The sequence below is a fragment of the Anthonomus grandis genome, chromosome 9 (assembly GCF_022605725.1).
Source record: "Anthonomus grandis grandis chromosome 9, icAntGran1.3, whole genome shotgun sequence".
NCBI classification, from domain to species: Eukaryota; Metazoa; Arthropoda; class Insecta; order Coleoptera; family Curculionidae; genus Anthonomus; species Anthonomus grandis.
Window position 1 is genome coordinate 11,210,187 of NC_065554.1, and position 22,672 is coordinate 11,232,858.

The 22,672-nt window shown below is 31.5% G+C and overlaps 1 protein-coding gene across 1 annotated transcript in view; it reads left to right on the forward strand.

Moving 5' to 3' along the window:
- LOC126740428 (flotillin-2) overlaps positions 1 to 22,672 on the forward strand; it is a 512,088-nt gene that overhangs the window by 143,901 nt on the left and 345,515 nt on the right. The gene's annotated exons all lie outside the window — the stretch shown is intronic.

Consider the following 22,672-nt stretch of genomic DNA (forward strand, 5'->3'; position numbering starts at 1 on the left):
ATAATATTTACTAAGAAACATTACTGGTGAATTAAATATGCAGTAATTTTTTGGTGATTTTATTAAATTTTTATTGACTTTTTTACATTAATTATAACCATTTGTAATATCCTGAATATATCCTTAAGCAATTCCATTAAGGAATTTTAAAGAATTTTTTTTATTTTATTTAATGTTTTAACAAGTGTGTACAACTGTTAATTTTTATTGTATAACTTATATAATAAGTATATATTAAATATAATAGTTAGTACATTTTGTAAATATTTCTTGCTTAATTTCTGAAATCGAGACCTATGCATCTAGTAGGAAATGTATGGGTCTTCAGAAATTATAGTACGCAAACAGAAAAAGGGACAAATCAATCGCCTGAAAAAGTGTTAAATTTGAACTTTTTTATCCCTATATTAATTAAATATGTCCTAAATAAGTCCACGATTTATCATTTTTTATATTTTTGTACTATAATTTCTGAAAGAACCTCGCATTTCCCACTAATTTTAAGCGCACAGTATAGATCAAATTTTAAATTACCCGCTATTATGTCATCACAAACCCATTTTCATTTACGGTTAGTACTACTCCTTGAAATTCAGAGGGCGCAACAGTCAATCGACTTTCATTGTTCTATTGGCTCTTACGGGAGTTTCCTATCTAAGTAATATTAATCTATGGTCACCGTGTGTGGTAGAAGCAAACGTAAATTTCACGCCCGACCAAAGAGAGAAAATTCAGAAAATGATGCAGGTCGCCTAAAATACTCTGGCTTGCTATTTGTTTCTTGGATCCTCTTTTCACTTATATAGTTATAATTTGGTAATTCCATAAAAGGATGCTCGATTACTTAACTTTTACCCCTGCCTTGAGGGTCTAATGGTCTGTGACACCAGTCTGGTTTTCCAATCACATGGACTTTGGAGGAATCTAACCCTATTATCGGCATTTATGTTAGTGTTGCTCCATATGTCTCTGACTGAAAACGGACGATTCAGGCCAGTTATTATTTTTTTTTTTAAATTACGTTATTCATTTAAACAGTTTTTAAACTTCTTCAACCGTTAATACATTTGTAAAACTATTTGGGTATAAATTACATTTTTAATAATTTTAATAGTACATCTACCTAGGTTGATATTATTTATTTATTTATTTTAATATAATTTAAACATTCATTCGTTAGCCATAAGTTATAATTGAGTTTAAAATTAAATCGTTTTTAATATTTTCATTTTATAAAAAATACTTATTAATTATATTTTGTGGATTTTGCCTCTAAAGAACAATAATTTGGTTTGTTATACTGTATAAAATGTAAATAGGGTTATGTGAATAAAATGGGTTATTGTTGGGAACTGTTGCCTTCTCTTGCCATAGCATAGTCCAAATTGTCTTTACAGGAATTAAAATATTCAAGTTTAGAAGTTTTCTTAGTTTTAACAAAACTAAATGGCGCCTTTTTATTTTTTATTATACAGACTATGACTTATATTAAAACCTTACCTACGAATGCCCAGCCTTCAATAATTCTGAGCTATCGTCTGCAATACTTAAGTACAATTTTAAAATTGTGCGATACTGTAAGAAACACGAGTTATGTGACGAGCCACCCTGTACAACCATGGAAGCCACTAGCTGCTGACCCTGCATTTTATTACAACAAAACTGTTTCATTGTTTATTATCGAGTTAGTCAATTGAAGTTGCTAAGACAATTAGCATGTAATTTGTAATAATTAATTTTCAAATAAAATAATATTTTTTAAAAAGGCGTTTTGGTTGTTAAGATAGTTAAATGGCGCAGTCGGTAGGATAGTCCGGAGTTAGATCGGTTAGTGTATCGAACGTTCGTTTTAACGATTAATCGGACTATACGAAACTTGATGAAAATTCGGTGGAGGTATCTGCAGTGAATTTATCGAAAATTGCTGAAACAAGAAGACCACTATTGGAGATTCATCGGTGATTAGATACAAATCATCTAATTACGCAAGGAGGCAGAATATTAGACTGTCCCTTATAGAAATGACCATCGCCTTTATGTAAGTACAGCTCATTAAGTTAATGTCCAATATAGATGAATTAAGCGTTGTATTGAATAATCTTAAAATCTCTTCAGTTGACTCACCATTAGATAATAATTTAAATTTAGAAAATTTACATTTAAATACTAAGATGCCCACTTTTAAACCGGAATATTTAAATTGTGTCCCGAATTTTGATGGGAACCCTAATGATCTTAACCGATATCTCGTAAACTGTGAAACTTTAATTAAACACTTTTATGATCAAACGGATCCTAATAAATTTGAAAATGTTTATTTACTTAATTGCTTAATAGGTAAATTAATTGGAAATGCTAAAATTGTGGTAAATATTCAAAATGTAAGTACTTGGAATGATCTTAAACTAACTCTTGAAAGAAATTTTGCTGATCAAAGAGATGAGGCTTGCCTCAATCGCGACCTTGTTATGCTTAGGCAAAATTCAAATGAAAATCCCAATCAGTTTTATGATAAAGTACTGCATTTATTGAATTTACTTTGTTCATATATTGATAGTCATGAAATTACAGATGTTGCTAAAAATTTAAAACGTACAATGTACTCAGAATTAGCACTTAAAACCTTTGTATCAGGTCTTAAAGAGCCTTTAGGGACAAATATTCGGTGTATGCGGCCAAGAACCCTAGCCGAAGCTTCTCAATTTGTAAATCAAGAAAACAATAGCTTATACTTTCAGAATAATAATAAAATTAATAAACCTCAGTATAATCAAAGTTTTAATAAATCTATACAACAACCCAACTACATCCAACCAAATTTAAATAATCATAATAATTTTAACTCAAGTACACCCCATGATCTATTTATGAGACAAAATGTTTTTCCATCTCAACCAGTTCCTATACGCCCTAGAATTTTACCTCAACGTCCTCTGCCAACAAACTCACAAGTTTTTGGTAGACCACCCCAAAATCGAAACGTTTTTAGGCCAAATCAAATGAGAGAAAAAGATCTTCCTCGACCGACGCCTATGAGCATAACTTCTAGACAATTCTCCCATAATTGTAGAAATAATCAATCTATGCAAACTTATAACCCTAATCAATCACAACGAAACTTCCAAACTAGACAAAATCACTTTGTGCCCTCAGGCCCTCGTAATTTTGTATCAGAAGAATTATATAATACTGAGACTAATCAATATTATGATGATTATGATGATAATTATTATTGCGATTCAAAAGAACCCACAACTTTTGATGATGAGGTTCATCAAAATAATTCCCAAGTTCTGTATGAAGCATATGACGATCAACAAGAACCCGAAACTTTAGAAAATTTTACAAAACAGCCTCCAGAGGAGACCAATCCTTAGTAGCTCCTATAATAAGCTTCAATTTAATTACTACCAGTAAACTACCCTACATTATATTTCCAGAACATAATTTAAAATTTTTAATTGATAGCGGTTCATCTCGATCTTTCATTAACCCTAACTTGGCAAACAAATTTTACAAAAAGGATATAATAGAAGACCCGTTTATTGTATCTCGTGGAAAAGAAATGTCAGCTCATAAATTTAGTACTCTTATACCAACATCCAGAATTTTTAACTTACCCGAACCTTTACAATTAAAATTCTTTTTATTTAAATTCCATGACATTTTTGATGGTCTTATAGGAGTAGATAATCTTGAAATTTTAAAAACAAATTTAGATTTTGGCAATGGTTACTTACGTACTCCTTATGCTCAAATAAAATTACTTTTCCAAAACACAAAACGAAACCTAAATCAAATAAGTGTAGAACCCCGATGCGAACAAGTTATAAAAATTAAAACTTCAATCAAAAATGGTGAAATCATTATTCCATATCAAAAAATAGGAAATTGTGAAATCCCAGAAAGTCTCTCTATTGCAAAGAATGGCATAGCCCTCACCACTATCTTAAATAGCTCTACTGATCAAATTCTATTAGATTTTTCCGAACCCATAAAAGTTGAACCCTTTGAAAGAAAAGAATTAGAATCCATTGATTTTAACTTAATCGATAATTTTACCAATAAATCTCCTAATTTTAAACCGGAAAAACTAATCAGAACAGATCATATGAATCAAGAAGAAAAATTTGCAATTTTAAAATTATGTAAAGAATACTCTGATATTTTTTATGATGAAAATACTCCTCTTACGTTCACAAGTCAGGTAAAACACGAAATTAAAACCACAGATGAAACACCCATTTATTCGAAAACATACAGATATCCCTTTATTCACAAACAAGAAGTTGAGCGTCAAATAAAAAAGATGTTGGAGCAAAATATTATAAGACCCAGTGTATCCCCATGGTCCTCACCAATTTGGGTAGTACCAAAAAAAATTGACTCTAGCGGAAAACAAAAGTGGAGATGCGTAATAGACTTCAGAAAACTGAATGAAATTACCATCGATATGCGGTATCCTCTACCCAATATAACAGATCTTCTCGATAAGCTAGGTAAATGTCAATATTTTTCAACCCTCGATCTAGCGAGTGGTTTCCACCAAATTCCAATGAACGAAAAGGATATTCCGAAAACTGCTTTCAGTTGTGAGAATGGGCACTACGAATTTCTGCGTATGCCTTTTGGCCTGAAAAATGCCCCCGAGACCTTCCAACGCGCAATGGACAATGTCTTTCGTGGAATGCAAAACGAAAAGTGTGCCGTTTACCTTGATGATATAATTGTCTACTCTACCTCTTTACAAGAACACATCGATAAATTACGCGCCGTTTTCCAACGTCTTCGTGAAACCAATTTCAAATTACAGCTAGATAAAACCGATTTTTTAAAAAAAGAAGTAGGATATTTAGGACACATTGTTACCCCTTCAGGTGTCAAACCCAACCCCGAAAAAATTAAAGCCATTAAAAATTATCCTATTCCAAAAACTACTAAGCAAATTAAGGGATTTTTAGGATTATTAGGCTATTACAGGAAATTCATTGATAATTTCGCTAAATTGACTAAACCTTTAACCAAATGTTTAAAAAAAGGAGCCACTATAGAACATAACGCTGAATTTATAAATTGCTTTGAAACCTGTAAAAATCTTTTAATGAACGACCCTATTTTACAATATCCAAATTTTAACAAACCCTTTAATTTAACAACGGACGCAAGCAATATAGCACTAGGTGCTGTGCTTTCTCAAGGACCAATTGGTAATGACCTACCAATCGCATATGCATCACGTACTTTAAATGATAGTGAGGTCAATTATTCAACCATAGAAAAAGAACTCCTTTGTATTGTCTGGGCTACGAAGTACTTTAGGCCTTATCTCTACGGACGAAAATTCAACATAATTACGGATCATAAACCTTTACAATGGTTATTCTCACTAAAGGATCCTTCATCAAAATTACTACGTTGGCGAATTAAATTAGATGAATATAATTATACGATTTATTATAAAAAGGGTAAACTAAATACAAATGCCGACGCCCTTTCACGTGTAGAAATCCACACCAATGATACGGATACAAATTTTAATTTAAGTAAATATATTGAGGAATTTAATCAGTCTCTTCAAAATTCCGAAAATTTAAACCCAGAAAATGAAAACCCTGACCAAGACAATATTTCAATGATTGTGCAACATGACCCTACAGATCAATGCCCCCAAACAAACGAAGGCCCTGAAAATCTTCCCGTCGAAAACACAGACGATATAGTGCAACCTGATATTCCTAATGACGATAACGCAAATGACGACACTGTTCATACCAATGCTGAACAAAATCCTATTGTAGGTATACCGATCGTTGAGACACCAGTTAATTACGGGTTAAACCAAATAATAATATCTGTTGTTTTACATTCCCCGGCAATTCCCAAAATTAAAATTTTGTTTGAAAAAAAGAAACGAATTAATTTACAAATATCCCAAAATAATTTCGATAATGATATAATAAATTTTATAAAAGATTATGTAAAGCCAGGCTTGCAATATCACTTATATTGCTTTCGAAAATCCTGAGTTTTTTGAACCTTTTTGTGAAGTCATCAGAAAAACGTTTAAATGGCCATCTTTAAAATTAAAGCGTTGTTTAACTAAATTAATAGATGTCACACACAAAGACGATATAAAAGAAATTATAAAAAATTATCATGAATCAAAAACAAACCATCGAGGAATAGATGAAACTGAAAGAAGGATTAAAGAAAAATACTACTGGCTAGATTTAAAACATTCTGTACAAACTTTTATAAATGATTGTGAAATCTGTCAACAATGTAAATATGAACGCCATCCAGTCAAAGTAAAAATGAATGTTACACCGACAGCTAATCGACCATTTGAAATTCTCCACATTGATGTTTTTACTGTTGAAAAAAACAAGTATTTAACTATAATTGATTCTTTTTCAAAATATGCGCAAGCTTACCCAATTTCTACAGCCGAATCTATTGAAGTAGCTGATTGTTTATTAAATTTCTTTTCCCACCATTCTGTACCGAAACAAATAATTACCGATAATGGAACCGAATTCAAAAATTCATTAATTTCAGAATTACTTGATATACACAAAATTAAAATCCATTTCATTTGTCCAAATCACCCTGATTCAAATGGTATGATAGAAAGATTTCATTCAACTATTTTAGAGCATATTCGAATTCTAAATACCACTGGATTTTTAAAGACACCCACTAATAAAAAAATGATTTACTCTGTTCTCGCATATAATCATACAATCCACTCATCTACAAAATTTAAACCAATTGATATAGTTAATGGCCATATTACGGAAAATAGTCCTTTTGATATAAAACTTGATCAACTATTGATTAACGATTATGTCAATTCGCATAAAGAAAAAGTTAAATTGCTCTATTCCCAAATAAACGAAAAATTACATCATAATAAAGAAACTGTAATTGAAACCCGCAATAAAAATCGTGACGACCCTGAAATATTTGCACCTGATCAGCAAGCATATGTGAGAAAACACATAAGACAAAAAACCGCTAATGTTTTTAAAAAACCGACAATTCTTAAAACTACTGATAATGTTCAAAAAACGGTTTCCACAGAACTTGATAAAAAGATTCACATGAATAATTTAAAAAGACCGCGTAAGAAACCTTATTCCTTTGATAACAACGACTAGAGTTGTTTATTTTCAATTATCTTATTTCTTTTAGATTGCTCACGTTCATCGTGGGAATGCAAGGAAACGACGATATAGAAATTAGAAACCTAAGTAGCCATGCTGGCTTAATTCCAATAAATTTAGGATCTGCTAAAATTCAAGAATCAAGCTATAATCTAATACATTATTTTAACCTTAATCCGTTAATTTTAGAAATAGGACAACTAGATAAGAAAACTAATAATTTAACCTTAGTATTAGAAAATGATAAGAATTTTTATAAAAATAATTCTCTTAATCAGCTAAAAATTTTAAGTTTAATTAAAGATAAGGTAGATATAAAGCTTCATGAAATATTACCTAATGTCAGAGTAAAAAGAGGTTTAATCAATGGACTAGGGTCAATATTTAAATCAATTAGTGGTAATTTGGATGCATCAGATGGAGAGCGGTATGATACGTTAATAAAACAATTAGAACAAAACCAAGAGAAATTAGCAAATAACTTGTATAATCAATATAAAATATCTTTAAATGTTATTGATCAATTTAATGTTACGATAAGCAAAATTATAAATAATCAAAAAATATTGGAAAATAAAATGAATGATATTTACTCATTGATTTTAGGATCCGAAGGACATTATTTGGTTATCAAAGATTATTTAGATCAATTAATTAACCTATATGAAGTTATTAATTCTGTTTTACAAGATATTGAAAATTCTATCTCTTTTGCAAAAATAAATGTGATGCATCCAAGTATTATAAAAACAAAAGATTTATATCATGAACTCCTTAAACTCGAAAAACAATTAAATAATAAAAAGTTACCTTTTGCAATAACATTAGAAAATACATTTTTAATTCAAAAGTTTATCGATATAGAATGTTATATTGTAAATAATAAAATAACATATTTCCTAAAAATACCAATTATGCAACCTTTTACTTTTACATATTATCATTTATATTCTGCACCAATATTTAATGGGAGTCAATTTAAGGCGATTGTACCACGAAATAAATTTTTGCTTAAAAATGAGCTATACTATTCCTTCACGAGCGACCCTTGCAAGAAAGCTACCAGACAACAATATATATGCCAGAAGATGACAGTTGAAGATATTACTGACGAAGCACCCTGTGAGATCCTGCTTTTGGAGAATAAAAATACTTCCACCTGCAAAAAGGTCCAAATAGTTGCTACCAAATCCAAGATTCTGCGCATCGAAGAATCCAATCAGTTTATTGGAATTCTTCCTAATCAAGAGGTCATTAAACTCAACTGTAATAAACAAATTGAGTCAATTCGTTTAAAAGGCAGTTTCCTTTTTAACGTACCTCAAAATTGTGAAATTGTTACCAATCAAGCGAAGTTCCTGATCGATAAGCCAATTGTAAGCATCCAATCAATGATACTTCCAAGAATCGTGGAACCAACGCTCGAAGAAAAATCTTCAAGTTTCAAAATCCACCTTGACGACATCAGATTGGACGAACTTCATGCTGTAAAACATCAAATTTTGCAAAATCCACCCTTTCACCTAATCGAACAACAATCAATAATTGGAAGCCCTAGTTTATGGACGATATTTATTTATTTATTATTAATAATTGTAACTAGTTATTTCTGCTACAAGAAGTTCCGGTATACCAGATGTTCGAAAAGATCGACCAATCCAGAAGCTGCCAATGTTGGAGATGTTCAACTTCCACCCTAGCCCATGAAGTTGAATTTTAGGAGGGAGGAGTTATGTGACGAGCCACCCTGTACAACCATGGAAGCCACTAGCTGCTGACCCTGCATTTTATTACAACAAAACTGTTTCATTGTTTATTATCGAGTTAGTCAATTGAAGTTGCTAAGACAATTAGCATGTAATTTGTAATAATTAATTTTCAAATAAAATAATATTTTTTAAAAAGGCGTTTTGGTTGTTAAGATAGTTAAATCACGAAACTGGTGTGTGATCCAGGATTAGAGCTATGAGACCACATATATTTTTTCGTATCTATCTCTTAAGCTCCTAAGCATAAAGTTTTAGTTAATAGTGAATTATCAAATTTGTTACCACAGCGGCATAAGGTGCCCCAGGATTTCGTTTTGAGTCCGCTTCTTTTTCTTATTTTTCTTTACATGTTGACTATTTGCATATATAAGCTTAATTTGAATTCTGAAATTTTATTAGCCAATGAGCGGGCCCTAGACTAGTTTTTGTGCAAGTAATCTTCTATTGTTGGTACTGACGAAACTGAACATTCTACTATTGATAGAATAGTATAATGCTCAGTACTAGCATAAATATTGAATTTAAATTGAAATAAATATTCATTCTGGATCTGATGAAAACATTGTTGGACAACGGCGCATGTACACGTGGAAATCTCCTGAAAACCCCCTGAGAACGTAATAAGAAATCAAATAGATTTTATACTAATCAGCCAAAGATTCAGAAACATTATCTTCTCAGCAAAAACATATTCTGGAGCTAATATCTACTCGGATTACAACTGGTATATCGAGTACTATATACGTACTTTCAAGTTAAACCACAAAAACTACCACCCAAAAAACTGATTGTTAGACATAACCTAGAAAAGCTTGACGAAACAGCTGTACTCATGTTCAAGACACTCTTAGTACAGGAATAAGTAACATCGACATTACAGAGGAAACGGACGTAGAAGACGCTTGGATCTTTTTAAAGAATATACTCCTTACGACCAAAGAACCCCTAATAAATACCAAGTGTCAGCCTAAAAACATTGGATGACACAGCATATCCTGGACTTGATGGAGCAACGTAGAGTGCCTTAAACACAAAATTCTGAATTGTATATAAATCTTCACAGCGATAAATGCCAAGAAATAAAAGGCCTTAGTAAACGACATGACACTTTTAATGTTCACAAAAAGATAACAAAAGCAACTGGTAGATAAGAAAACAAATGGCGGCGAACATAAAGTATCAAAGCGGTAATCTGCCCTTTGAAATAGAAGAGAAAACTAAGAGTGTGGCAGAACTGTATCATCAAGCTATTCAGTATTTTTTAATGTAGAAACGCCAGATATAACCATTTCAGAAGTCGAAACAATTAAGATAGCAAAAAGTGGCAAAGCGCTGGGTCGAGACAACATACTAGCGGAAATTCTCAAAGTAATGCAAGAAGATTGTCTCAGAACACTAACACGGTTCTTTGATAAAATATACAATACCGGAAGTATTCCAGATAAATGGTTAATGTCTACTTTTGTCGCTCTGCCTAAAAAGCCCAATGCACAATAATGTGAAGATTTTAGAACAATTAGTTTAATGAGTCACGTGCTGAAAGTGTTCCTCAAAATAATTCATTCACGTATCTTCAACAAATATGAGTCGAATATCACTCAGGCTTAATTCGGTTTTCGTAATGGCCTTGGAACTCGCGAGGCACTTCTTGCAGTACAAGTGCGCTTGGGCTTTAAAGCATTCGATAGATGTCAACACGACAAAATGATGGAATCATTGGAGTGAGTGGAAATCAAGGATAAGCGGCTCATCAGCAACCTTTATTGGGGACAAAAGGAAATCGTGCGGTTGAGTGAAGGGAAGTCTGAACCTGTTGAAATTCGTGAATGTATATTGTCACCTCTTGTATTCAACGTCTACTCTAAAGATATCTTTAGAAGAGCGCTGGATGGAGTTCATAGTGGAATAAAAATCAATGGAGAAAATATAAACAGTATTCGATACGCCGGCGACACAGTCTTGATAGCCGACATCTTGAAAAACCTGCAAGACCTAGTAAGTTCTCTTAATATTACCAGCAGATAATATGGTCTAGAACTCAATGCTAAAAAGACAAAGTACATTGTAATTAGCAAAATTCCAATACCATATACAGAACTGATCGTCAATAGTGAGATCGTCGAAAGGGTTGACAAAGTCAATTATTTAGCAACCACCCTATCTGAATCTTGGGATCATTCTGTGGAGATTAAATGTCACATAGAGAAAGCACGAAGTACTTTCATTATGATGAAAACCGTGCTCACCAACCTAGATGTCAGTTTGGAGTTAAAAAAAAAGGAATAGTAAATTACTACATCTACCCGGTAACCCTGCAGAAGAGAGCTGGACAGTTTCTAAGGCTATGGAGAAACGTATTGTGGACTTCGAGGTGTGGGATTATAGAAGAATCCTGAAGATACCTGGGACCGACCATATAACAAATAATGAAGTACTAAACTTAATGAAGTTCCAACCGCAACTCTTACTCACAATTAAAACATGAAAACTTGAATACTTAGGACACGTAATGAGAAATGAAAATAAATATCGTCTCGTCAAACGTCAGACAGGACAAAGTAGAAGGAAGTAGAATTTCCTGGTTGGCAAATCTCCGCAAATTGTATGGATATACCTCCACTGAGCTGTTTAGGTATACTGTCAATAAAGTTTCGATAGCTATGATGATCGCCAACATTCGTAGCGGATAGAGCATGAGAAGAAAAAAGAATAGATTCTGGATTAAGCTGGAGCATGCATACCGATGCTCTCTCTCAAAATCTCTCCTTTGTAATATTTGCACTACGAACTTTGAGAGAGACTTTAAATGTAGCAGCGTTGAAGGTGACTTATTTTGCGCACTTTCACTCGAAACTGCTATATGGTATCACTCCCTGGTGTGGTTCATCGAGCGCATTAAACATTTTTGGTATGCAAAAAAGGCTGTACGAATTATCCTTCACCTGGGGCCATTAGAGTCATGTCATAACATCTTTCCTCTCTTGGGAATAATGACATTGCCTTCGGCATTCATTTTTTATACATTGTTAAAGATTTATGTAAGTTGATCCATTTACAACTGATTTATAATCTTGAATTTTCACCCGACCTTATGAACGTCACGTTATAGGTTAATTAAAAGCATTAAAAATAGTTTAAATATTAATCTCTATAATAATTTGCCTAATGAGATAAAACTGTAAAGTACCAATTTTTTAAATGTACGATTAAGCGCATTTTAACTGCTAACTCATGTTATGTATTTATATTTTGATAAGCGTGTCAACATATTTATTGTGTCACCTGTTTGAATATTGTTTATTGTATAATTAGTTCTATATGCTTAAATATTTTATTGTTATCTGTTTTTTTCTTTTGAATTTTGACTTGCTACATATACTTTGTATATCGTAGTTAAATAAATAAATCTGAACCTAAACCTCCTTGTGATACTTCTATTTGTATTTCGATTACATCGCTGTCTTCAGCTTCTATTCGTATATTTGCTTTTTGACCCCAATAAAGGTTTACAATAATTTTTATGTCCCGGTTATCTAATCCGATTTTGTCTAAGGATCTCTACGAGTTTTTCATGCATGCTGGACAATTTGCCAATGTTAGGAATTTTGATAATTCAAGAAGCATGCGTACACATCGCAGTTGATGTCATGACATTTCTGAATAGCACTTGTACATAAAAAAGTATCAGAAAGTGTACATTTATCTCGTTAATTGTTGAAAGTGTTGTCCGCCGGTCACCTCCATACAACAGGATCTCAACGGTTCAAAATTTTGTGGATTATTCCTTAGTGATACGATTCCATAAATCGTCTCAGGGTTCAGACTGGGTGGCGTAAACTTTAGATTTCAGGGAATGTTGTCTGCTATGAACCTCATGGAAGGTCCTTAGATTTATGTCACAATAGTAACTAGAATTAGGTCGATTGCGAGGGCCATTGAGAAAAAATTGTCTGAGAAGCAAACATTAAAGTGGTAGTGGTACTCTTAAGAGTACTTAGAATAATTTCGGATTTAATTTATTCGAATTAGTTTCACAAAATTAAAAACGGCGCGGCGGTTTTAAATGCTTTTGAATCATTTTTGTGTTTTTCATCTTATCATGTTTTTTTTTATCTTGATTATTTTATTAGGTAGTAGTTAATTTTTGTAGGTATTCAGCTATATAAAAATGTATTTATGAAAGTAGGAAAAATTGGGTCTCATTTGTGATATTTAACCATCTTGAATAAAAATTTAGCAATTAAATTTCGTAATACATCATACGTCATGTAATTTTGTCTCTGTAAAAAAATATACCGTTTATAAAGGTTGTCCTAGCAAAAACCAGACAGTGACATTTTCGGTTTTTTTTTTCAAAAATCTTGGACATGTCTTTTTGTTTTCGAGGGACACTCTTGAAATGACCCTAAAATCTTAAATGGGATGAGGAATTAAGCGATATTTCATTTTAACGATTTTGATTTCAACAACAAAGTACCTTTATTTGTGATGATTCTCTAAGAAGTTTTTTATTAGTTTTTTTATATTCTTCTAAATTCGGGACGCCCGGGTATAAATCTGATATAATAAGATGCTTTTAGCTCGTTTGAGCACAAGCAGGAGTTTTTATGAATAATCAGTTTTTTTCGTAAGCCCATAAATAAAAAAGTCTTAATAAATTAAAAAGCCTCTTTGGGACATTTCTGAGTTTCCAAATTAGAAATTCAGAAAATTCTATACTTATTTTTGATCAAAATATCTTCTAAAGCGATTTATAGAAATTTTAATGTGCATTTGCGGAGCTCTCTAGAAGACGCCTAAACAATAAATAAATTTTTCATTCGAAAAAATACCTAAATATGTGTTAAAATTGGTTAAGAAGTTATTTAAAGATATTAGAAAAAATCTAATTTTTCAACGCAAGCAGTAAGACTTAAAGTATCTCATTTTCACTTAATAAGCGTATTACAGACTAATCGGCTATATTTAAAATGTAAAGAATAATCAAACGATATGAGCCATCAGATAGTTGAATGTTATTTTTTTAAATTTTTAGTATAGTAAAAATGAAGTTAAACTTAAAGATAGAGAAATAAAAAGTACTCACTTGCCAGTTACGCATAAGAGTTCCACATAGTGCGTAAAACATAGTCACAAATTAAAATAATTTTAAAAACATTTAAGATTACATATAACACACAATAAATGCAGGAGGACGTACAATTTTTAAAAAGGACGGACGTTAGTACCCATGTTTATGTATGAGTTGTGTTAAAAGCCGGAAAATACAAGGTTAAAATAGGTCATCCTACTGTCAGCTTCAAAATCAGCGTCAAACCTGTCGAAAATATAGTGGCGACAAATCGGTCCAGAAACATTGACCGCAAATTTGTTACACAAGTTGAATGATAAAACAAAATCGTGGAACAAACTAGACTTCCACAGTGAATTTGTGTGTGGTGGCTTGACAATAGGTTGGAATTTACTTAAAGGTGTAAAAGCAAACTTAAAGTAGCATCAGTCAGGTAAGATGTTAATTATAAAGTTGTTAATTGTGCAGTCTATTGAGGTTTACTTGTATATTTCAACATGAGGGATTATTATTGAGCTCATTAGTGATATGGATATGTTCAAGAATATCCAGTCGGTTGTAATTTTGAGAAGTAACTTGTTAAAGGATTTTAGAATTATTAGACTTTGGTCTGAAATTATGGTTACTAGATTTTATACAGTGACCGCCTAAATTCGATAAAAATTAGAGACATGATTTTCTGAGAAAACGCTCGGACCCGTCGATTTTAATTTTAAGTTGCGCATTATTTCACATAAATTTTTGTATACATGGTGGAACAAAAAAAAGATATTACGTCATCAGTCATTTTTTTTAAATGGATTGCTATATTTTTTATTGCATTTATAAAATATAGGCGAAATTCCAAGCAAGTTTCGTATAACACACCTTATCTCAAAACTCAATTGTTTCAGAAATATTTACATTTAACCAACAAGAAAGCAAGTAAGTAAGTCTATTTACAAATTAAGATAAAATGGAGGATAAAATGTTATAAACTGTGAAAACTCTTATTAATGTATCAAGTGTTCAAACTGATCCCCATTTACTTCTTGGCAGAAAGCAAGACGGTTTACAAGCTCATGTAAAACACTATCAATGATTTCGGGTGATATATGTCTAATTTCATATCTAATTCTAGTTTTCAAATCTTCTACGTTGTTTGGCTTCTCAATATAAACTTTACTTTTCAGGTACCCCCATAGAAATAGTCACAGGAATTTAGGTCTGGTGACCTGGCCGGCCACTCTATTGGCCTTCTTCGTCCTATCCATCTTCCTGGAAACACTGTATCCTAGTAATTACGGACATCTCGAAAGAAATGTAGCGGTGCGCCGTCTTGCTGAAACCACAAATTATCTGTCGGGACCGCAGAGTCTTGCTCGTCTGGGTATAGGGCAGCCAAAGTAGGGATAAGATCTTCTTGAAGAAAATTCAAATAGCGTTATCCTGTTAAGTTTTCTTCGAAAAAGTATGGCCCTATTACTTTATTTTCGACGATACCAGCCCAAACATTAATATATTTACGGTACTGTGTATGAGCCTCAGTTGCCCAGTGTGGATTTGACACTGCCCATTACCGACAATTTTGCCGATTTACGACACCGTTTAAACAAAAAGTTGCTTCGTCCGAAAACAAAACTCGTAACACAAACTGACGGTCATTATTGCAAATGTTCATCATCTGCTCGCAAAATTGGTTTCTTCGATCAGGATCGTCCTCATTTAATTCGTGTATTAGTCTAATTTTATAAGGGTGGTATTCATTTGCTTTTAAGATCCGTCTTACTGACGTTCCGGCTCTATTATTATCAACTGAAATTTGTGAAGTTGCATTGTTTGGATTTTCTTCGACGGAGAGCAGAACGTTTAATTTTGTTTCTTCAGAAATTTTTGGACGACCTGACTTGGCAAATCCCTAACATGACCTGAAGTTATGAATTTATGCTCTATTCTACTAACTGTTGACTGAGAAATAGGATGGTTTGGGTATTTGGCATTAAACAGTTCACTTACTTCTTTTTGCGTGCGCACTCGATCCCCGTTAAATTAGCCATAATTTATTCTGATAAAAACTATTAATTTTCGAACTGACAGTGACATTCGAGAATGGAGATTCTTTACAAGTGCAACCATGGAAATAAAAACAATTTGCAGTGTTTATAATATTATTTTTATCCTCGATTTGATCTCTAATTTTTATCGAATTTATGCGGAACCTAGGCGGTCATTGTATGTTCACCAAATATAGAAGAGGGTTTACTTAAGTGCTCAGCTATGCGTGTTTTTAAGGGTCGACAAGTACATCCTACATACAAACAGTCACACGAATCGCACTGTAGCCTGTAAATATCACTTTTTGATAATTTATCGATTTTATCCTTAGTATTAACCAAAATCGATTCGAAGATCGTTTTTTGGTTTTATAAGAAATATGCAATTGTCACTGGTGTTTAATAAAGGTATTGCTGATTTTCTTATTTAGATAAGAATTGATGAATGGTAAAGAAATGAATTTCTTATCTTTTTTAACGTCCGGCAAAATTTGTTTTTGTCAATTTAGCTAGTTTGATTTTATTGATTAAAGTATTAATTAAACTTTTTTAAGAATATTGATTTTTTTTTTTTAAATTTGGATGAGATAGAAGAATGCTTAAAAAATGATTAATGTAACAGTTAAAAGCAGCCATTTTATATTGATGGGGGTGGTTGGAATGATTTGAAATTATGTGGTCTAATTACAAGACAGTTTTACCACTAATCAAAACTCTTTATTTTTAATCTCGACATGTGTTTCGCTAACGATGTTAGCATCTTCGGGAGAAGATTAAAAATTTTTAGTAAAATTTTTAATTTTATTATTTTTTTTAGATTTTAGATTTAATTTTAAGATTTTTGGTTAGAGGTGAAACTGTCGTAACCGAAACCGTAATTTGAGCAAGTTTAATTTATGGTCTGTTTGAGTGGGTTTCCGATATATTGAAAATTCTTAATTATTTGGTAGTTTATGTGTAGTTAACTTTCAAAAATTTAAATTATTATTAGCTTCTATTTCTAGTGTCATCTTCATCAGTCATCTTTCGTAAGTTTTAACAACTAGTTTAAGCGTAAGCCTTAGTTATTGGTTTTTTTTTCCTTTTCAAAACTTACTCTTGAAACGGAAAAAGTCTTGAGAAAGGCAATGTTTAAGTAATGTTATTTAAGAAATGAGGCTATTGCTATTAATTTTGTCCTTCAAGATGTTTTTAATAATATTGACACTTTGAGATTTGGGTACTGTAGTGAAAAGATTAATTACCAAGAGAAACCAACAGACAGACAAGATCAGTAGAATTTGTAACACCAAATTTAGGCTATTAAATAATTTATCCATTTAAGAATGAAGTTGCATAAAAAGGAAATTAAAGCGTTGGTAAATCTAACCACTGATCTTATTGGAATGTCAATTATATGTAAGTTGGGTAAACCGTAAAGACGTGAGGTTGTAGGGCTCCTGGATGTGAGGGTATACGGAGCTTTGTGTCATCTAGAAATTTATGCGACTGTTTGATAAGACTAGAAGGACTGGAGTTTAATAGTTTAAAATTGGTTTCAGGTTAGTATAGTTTAAATTTGGTTTCAAAAAAGGTTTCAATTTTGGATATATAAGGAGCTTTTTCCGTAATGACTAAGCAATTTCCCTTAGCTGCTTTAGAAATAACTAGATTATGATTTTTTTATTTTGTTTTTAATATATTTTAGGACCTTGTTTGAACAGTTTGGAGGAGATTTTAATTTTTTGAAATCTGATTTAATTTTTTTAATACTAAACATGTCGTTTAGTGAAAATTCAATTAAATCACTCTTGATAATTTCTTGATTTCAACATTATTTTAAGCCAAGTCTAAGAAAGTCCAGTTCAGTTTTATCAGAATTAGCGTTAGATAAGTTTTTAACCCTATAATGAAAAACAAATGCAGAGATTTGATTTGTGAGAATTCTGATTTTTCCCACGTGGAAGAAATTCCTTATGTCTAATGAGATTATTCAATTTTAGTCTCAGTTTATCATATTTCATTTGCTTTTCAGTGACAACCGAGTCCTGCACCTCATTGAAAAAAATATTTTAAGTTTTCACGAAAAAAAAAGTTTGTATTTAAAATGACTAAAGAAACTTAAAATTATAAAATATATTTATTTAAACATTAAAAAAGATTTTTTTTTCCAAAGCTTCTAAGCACTTAATAATTTTAGGTAGAACTTTGAAGCATGTAAAATAATTAATAAAAAAAACTGATTTTCCAATACTCTTGTAATTAAATTTTAAATTAACCGAAATTTGTAAAATTTAAACTTAATTAGAGGTACGTGGTGATGCAACTTTGACACCAAAACTTAATAATTTGTTTTTATTTAATGTTAATTTTCAAACGTATTTTTATATTTATTAACCTTTCAACGAAGTTTAGCTTTAATAGATATAAAATTAACGAGTTGAAATAATTGACTGTTTGTTTATTACGCAAAAAAACACATGGCGCGCAAAAGTCGTTGCACTTGCATTCCTTATTTTATTAAAATCGCAATCAAGATTAATATTACAATTAAGTAATAATGCCCCACTTACGCATGTAATAGTTTTTCTTTAAATAAACCAAAATCAAAATGCATATTGCACTCGATCTAGCAAAATTTTCGCAACCGCAAACCGGATTTAAGCCGTGATAATATTTAGAATGTTAGCAACATTTTCTTCACTAATAATTTAAAACTAATGATTTTTATACGTTATTGATATTTGGAAAGGAAGGTAATTTGAAATATTAGGGTTTCGACTTGTTTTACGAGTAAATAAACTTGTGCGGACATTTTTTTATTTGTTGAATTAATAGTTAGGAAATTCAATAGTTTTTTTCCTAATTGTGTTTGTTGTTAAATCGTCGTTATTTGGTTTTCCTATTATGCAATAATTTGCTTTTAGACTCAACAGGCATAGATACTCGTAATTAAGTCAGCCGAATTAAAAAAACACGTTGACGCCAATGCTATAGGTTAATAAGTGTTTGTGTGCAAACTTATTGGGATGATCTGTTAAGTTTTTTAACACCACAGGATTATACTATTTTAGCACTAGCAGTCATTTTGTCAAAATCGTTGTTAGTTTGGCACTTAGGTTTTTAGTGAAGAAATAGTCCAAACTTGTAGTGAACTCGTAGATTAAGGTAAAATAAATATCCCACAGTCTCCGCCAACTTGCTTATTTTACATATTCCTGGTTTAGAATTCTTAACATGTTTGGTGTGCCATCAGGGGATGCTAAAAGGAATTGGGCTTGGACAAAGAACCAAGAAACAAAAAGAGACAGAAAAGACTTTAAAATTAATATTAGTCCCACTTACAAAAGTTTAAAATTGGCACAAATTTGCACACACCAAACTTAGGTTTTTATCATAGGTTCGGCTTTATTTATTTAAATTTTCAATTCAAAAAATTCAATTTCAATTTTTCAATTAAACTAAATAAAACAGTTCTTTGATCTGGTTTTGTCTACTTGTTATCACAGCCTCATCATTTTCCTTCCTAAGTTGTATAATTGTTTACTAAATAATAATATTACAGGCTAATTATTTTTTTGTAGTTAAAACTAATGATTACTGATTCCATTCCTTTATAAATATTAAAAGCGTTCCCAACATAAACCGTTAATCTTATAATAACTCGACAGTGACTTATGGGTTTTATGCATAACTTAAATGGCTATGGTATCCTTTGACTAAAAATGTTACGAATTCAAAAATGTACACGTATAAATAAATGTAACAACAACTTTGTTGATTTTGGGTTAGCTGGAAGAACAGATCATTTTTTTCTCTGTAATGACCCGAATCTCGTCCAATTGATTATTTTGTATTTTTTTAATATTTATAATCAATAAAAGACTATTATTATTATAATAATTATTATTTTCTGTTGGTGTGTAAGGTTAATTTAATTTTGTATCTACGTTCCAATTTTATCAAATGCGTAAAAAGATTAGGATGGTTAACATTTAGAGAAAACAATAAAAAATAAAATTGGCGAAGGACGTCTGATGCTTTAACAAATTATCCAATTAATACACGCCGCAACAATACATGACGTGTAACCCAATTCAAAGTAATTTGGCGAAATTAACAATACTTTTACGACTTTTTTATTTGTTTGAATTTTTTTTATGTCAAACTTTATATTTATATCATGTAAAAATATGTGCTTTTTTATTCTACTGTAAAAAATTAGGGCTTACATTTAAAGACATAATCATGGCGGTGTCCTTTTGTTTTCGAATACGCTGTGTATTTCAATCAGTTGGTAGTCAATCTTGATAGTCAACGTTGATATGTATGCAGAAATGCAAGGAACTATTGCATTTTCAAAAAATACGCTCAAAAATATAACTATTATAAATGAGTAACCAAAGATCAACAAGACTATGTTAAAATACCCAAATCCTTGAAGTTTTAAATTCTATTAATGTATTAGAAACATTAAAGTCATTAGAATAAAGAAAAAATAGGATCAATCTAGGCCACTAAAAGTCATTTTTTCGAATTCTAATATTGCTTTGGCTTGTTTGAACATAAACATAGTTTATCTAGTACCAATGTTTGTAAATCTCGACCGTATCGCAATTGAAGTTGCTCATTTTAAGCTGATTGATGGAAAAAGTATACGTGGAGAAATGAAATCTTTATATAGATAATTTCTAAAAAGGAGATTTTAATAATTCACAAAATATTTTGGCGGAATAACGGAGGCATTAAAATCAAACCTCTTGTTAGGCGAAAATTGTTCTCACGAAAAGCTGACTTTGGATAGATTTACGTTATTCTGAAACTAGTTTATTATAGACATTATTTCTTATGGATAAAACATATGGGAACTTAAGAAGAAAAGGATGCTAAAGTTATGATTTTCTTTAAACAGGCCGTTAAAACTAACTTTAAGTTTATCGAATACCTGTTTGTCTTCTGTATGTCCATCACTACATGACTTCAATGAAACAGATTCACATATTTAAACACACCAGCTAATTCTTCATTTAAAGCCGATCAAAATCATTGTGAAACAAGTTTGTTGCAACTACATTAAATTATTATTGCCGCAATCAATGATAAACTCCTAACCTATAGCATTCTTTCTAGTAATTTGCATTTTTGAACTTGAAACAAATTGTTACTTTACTTAATAGTCGTAATGTTTCTTAGAATTCGTTTGTAATCATTTTTATTATGCCTTATTTATTCTTTTACTAGTATCATGCATTTTCAGTAAATAAAACATTATAAATATAAGTAAAAATAAACAACTTTTTTGGACTTCCAGCATGCCTATTTGCATTTGAACAGCTTTCTGTCCAATTTTCACTGGGATATTGTTCTTCATAATAATATTGAGAAGTGTGCTGATATATCTTATAAAATCCTCAACAATACTCAATCCTTGTTTTTACTTACCAAAATGTTTTACTAGCTCAAATTTTCCTTGTTGTTTATGTTGATTAGATAACAAATATATTAAAGAAAAAACAAGCATAATATTGCTGTAAAATTAGTAACATCCAGAGAAATGTTGCCAAAGAAATAAGTTTTCATAAGAACCAAAATATTTTTGACCTTCCAAAATTTATGATGTATAATAATAATGTTAGCTTCATTATTTTGGAATGTTTATAATAATAATTTCCGATTTACCTATTGAGGAAAAACTTGACTTTCCAAAATATGCCAGTAGCTTTTATAAATGGTTTGAAACAATCTCTAAACCACGAGCTTCAAAAATTTGAAAACCTACTTGCATAGATTCTATGTTTAAGTCGGGATAATAGAGGCACTATATTAAATACTACAAGAACATTTCATTATTATCCTCAAGCCTATCCACTGTCTTATATGTTTTCAGCTACATACTCAGCTAAAGAGATGTGTTTAATGAGCGACATACCGACTATAGTGGCACAAAAGGGCAAACCCTATTATATTCGAATAGCGCCAGTGCTACGAAGGTGTTTGTGGATATTTTTCTTAAAGTTCTGCAAGTTGTAATATTTCGGGACAGACGTGCTTTGGGAGTTGATTCCACAGATTTGCACTTCTCCATAAAAGAGGGAGTATATAGCGACGTTCAAGGTGTCTGCAGATGCACTGGATATTCATGAGTCACATCTAGGTGGAGTGATATGGGCCAGATCGGAAAAGCTACTATCCATGTTTTTAGTTATCTCTGGATCTCCTATAAGATATAATATGCTCTTTTGAATGGAGCCAAGTGAACCTTCAAAAGGGTCAAAACCTGTTGTTGCATATAATGCCTTTTCGTTTTATAGACATCCCTAGGTTTTTGAGAAGTCGCTGAGATATTCCCGCTACATGATTATGCCTGGACATATTGCTTCCAACATCTACACCTAACAAATGAATTGACGAAGACAGCGGAAAAGTAAGCCCGAACATATTAGGGAGACAGAGGCCTTTCTTTGTAAATACAGCAACCTTAGCTGAGTGTTGAACCTAATCGGATTACACTCATCCCAATCTAAAATGATGTCAAGGTCGGCATTAATAGTTGTTACTGGTGATGCCTATGATAGTGGATATCGGCTGAAGGATGGGCCCATTAAAGGCAGATACCAATGACCTGTCATCAGCAAAGCTGTTAATTGGATTCGA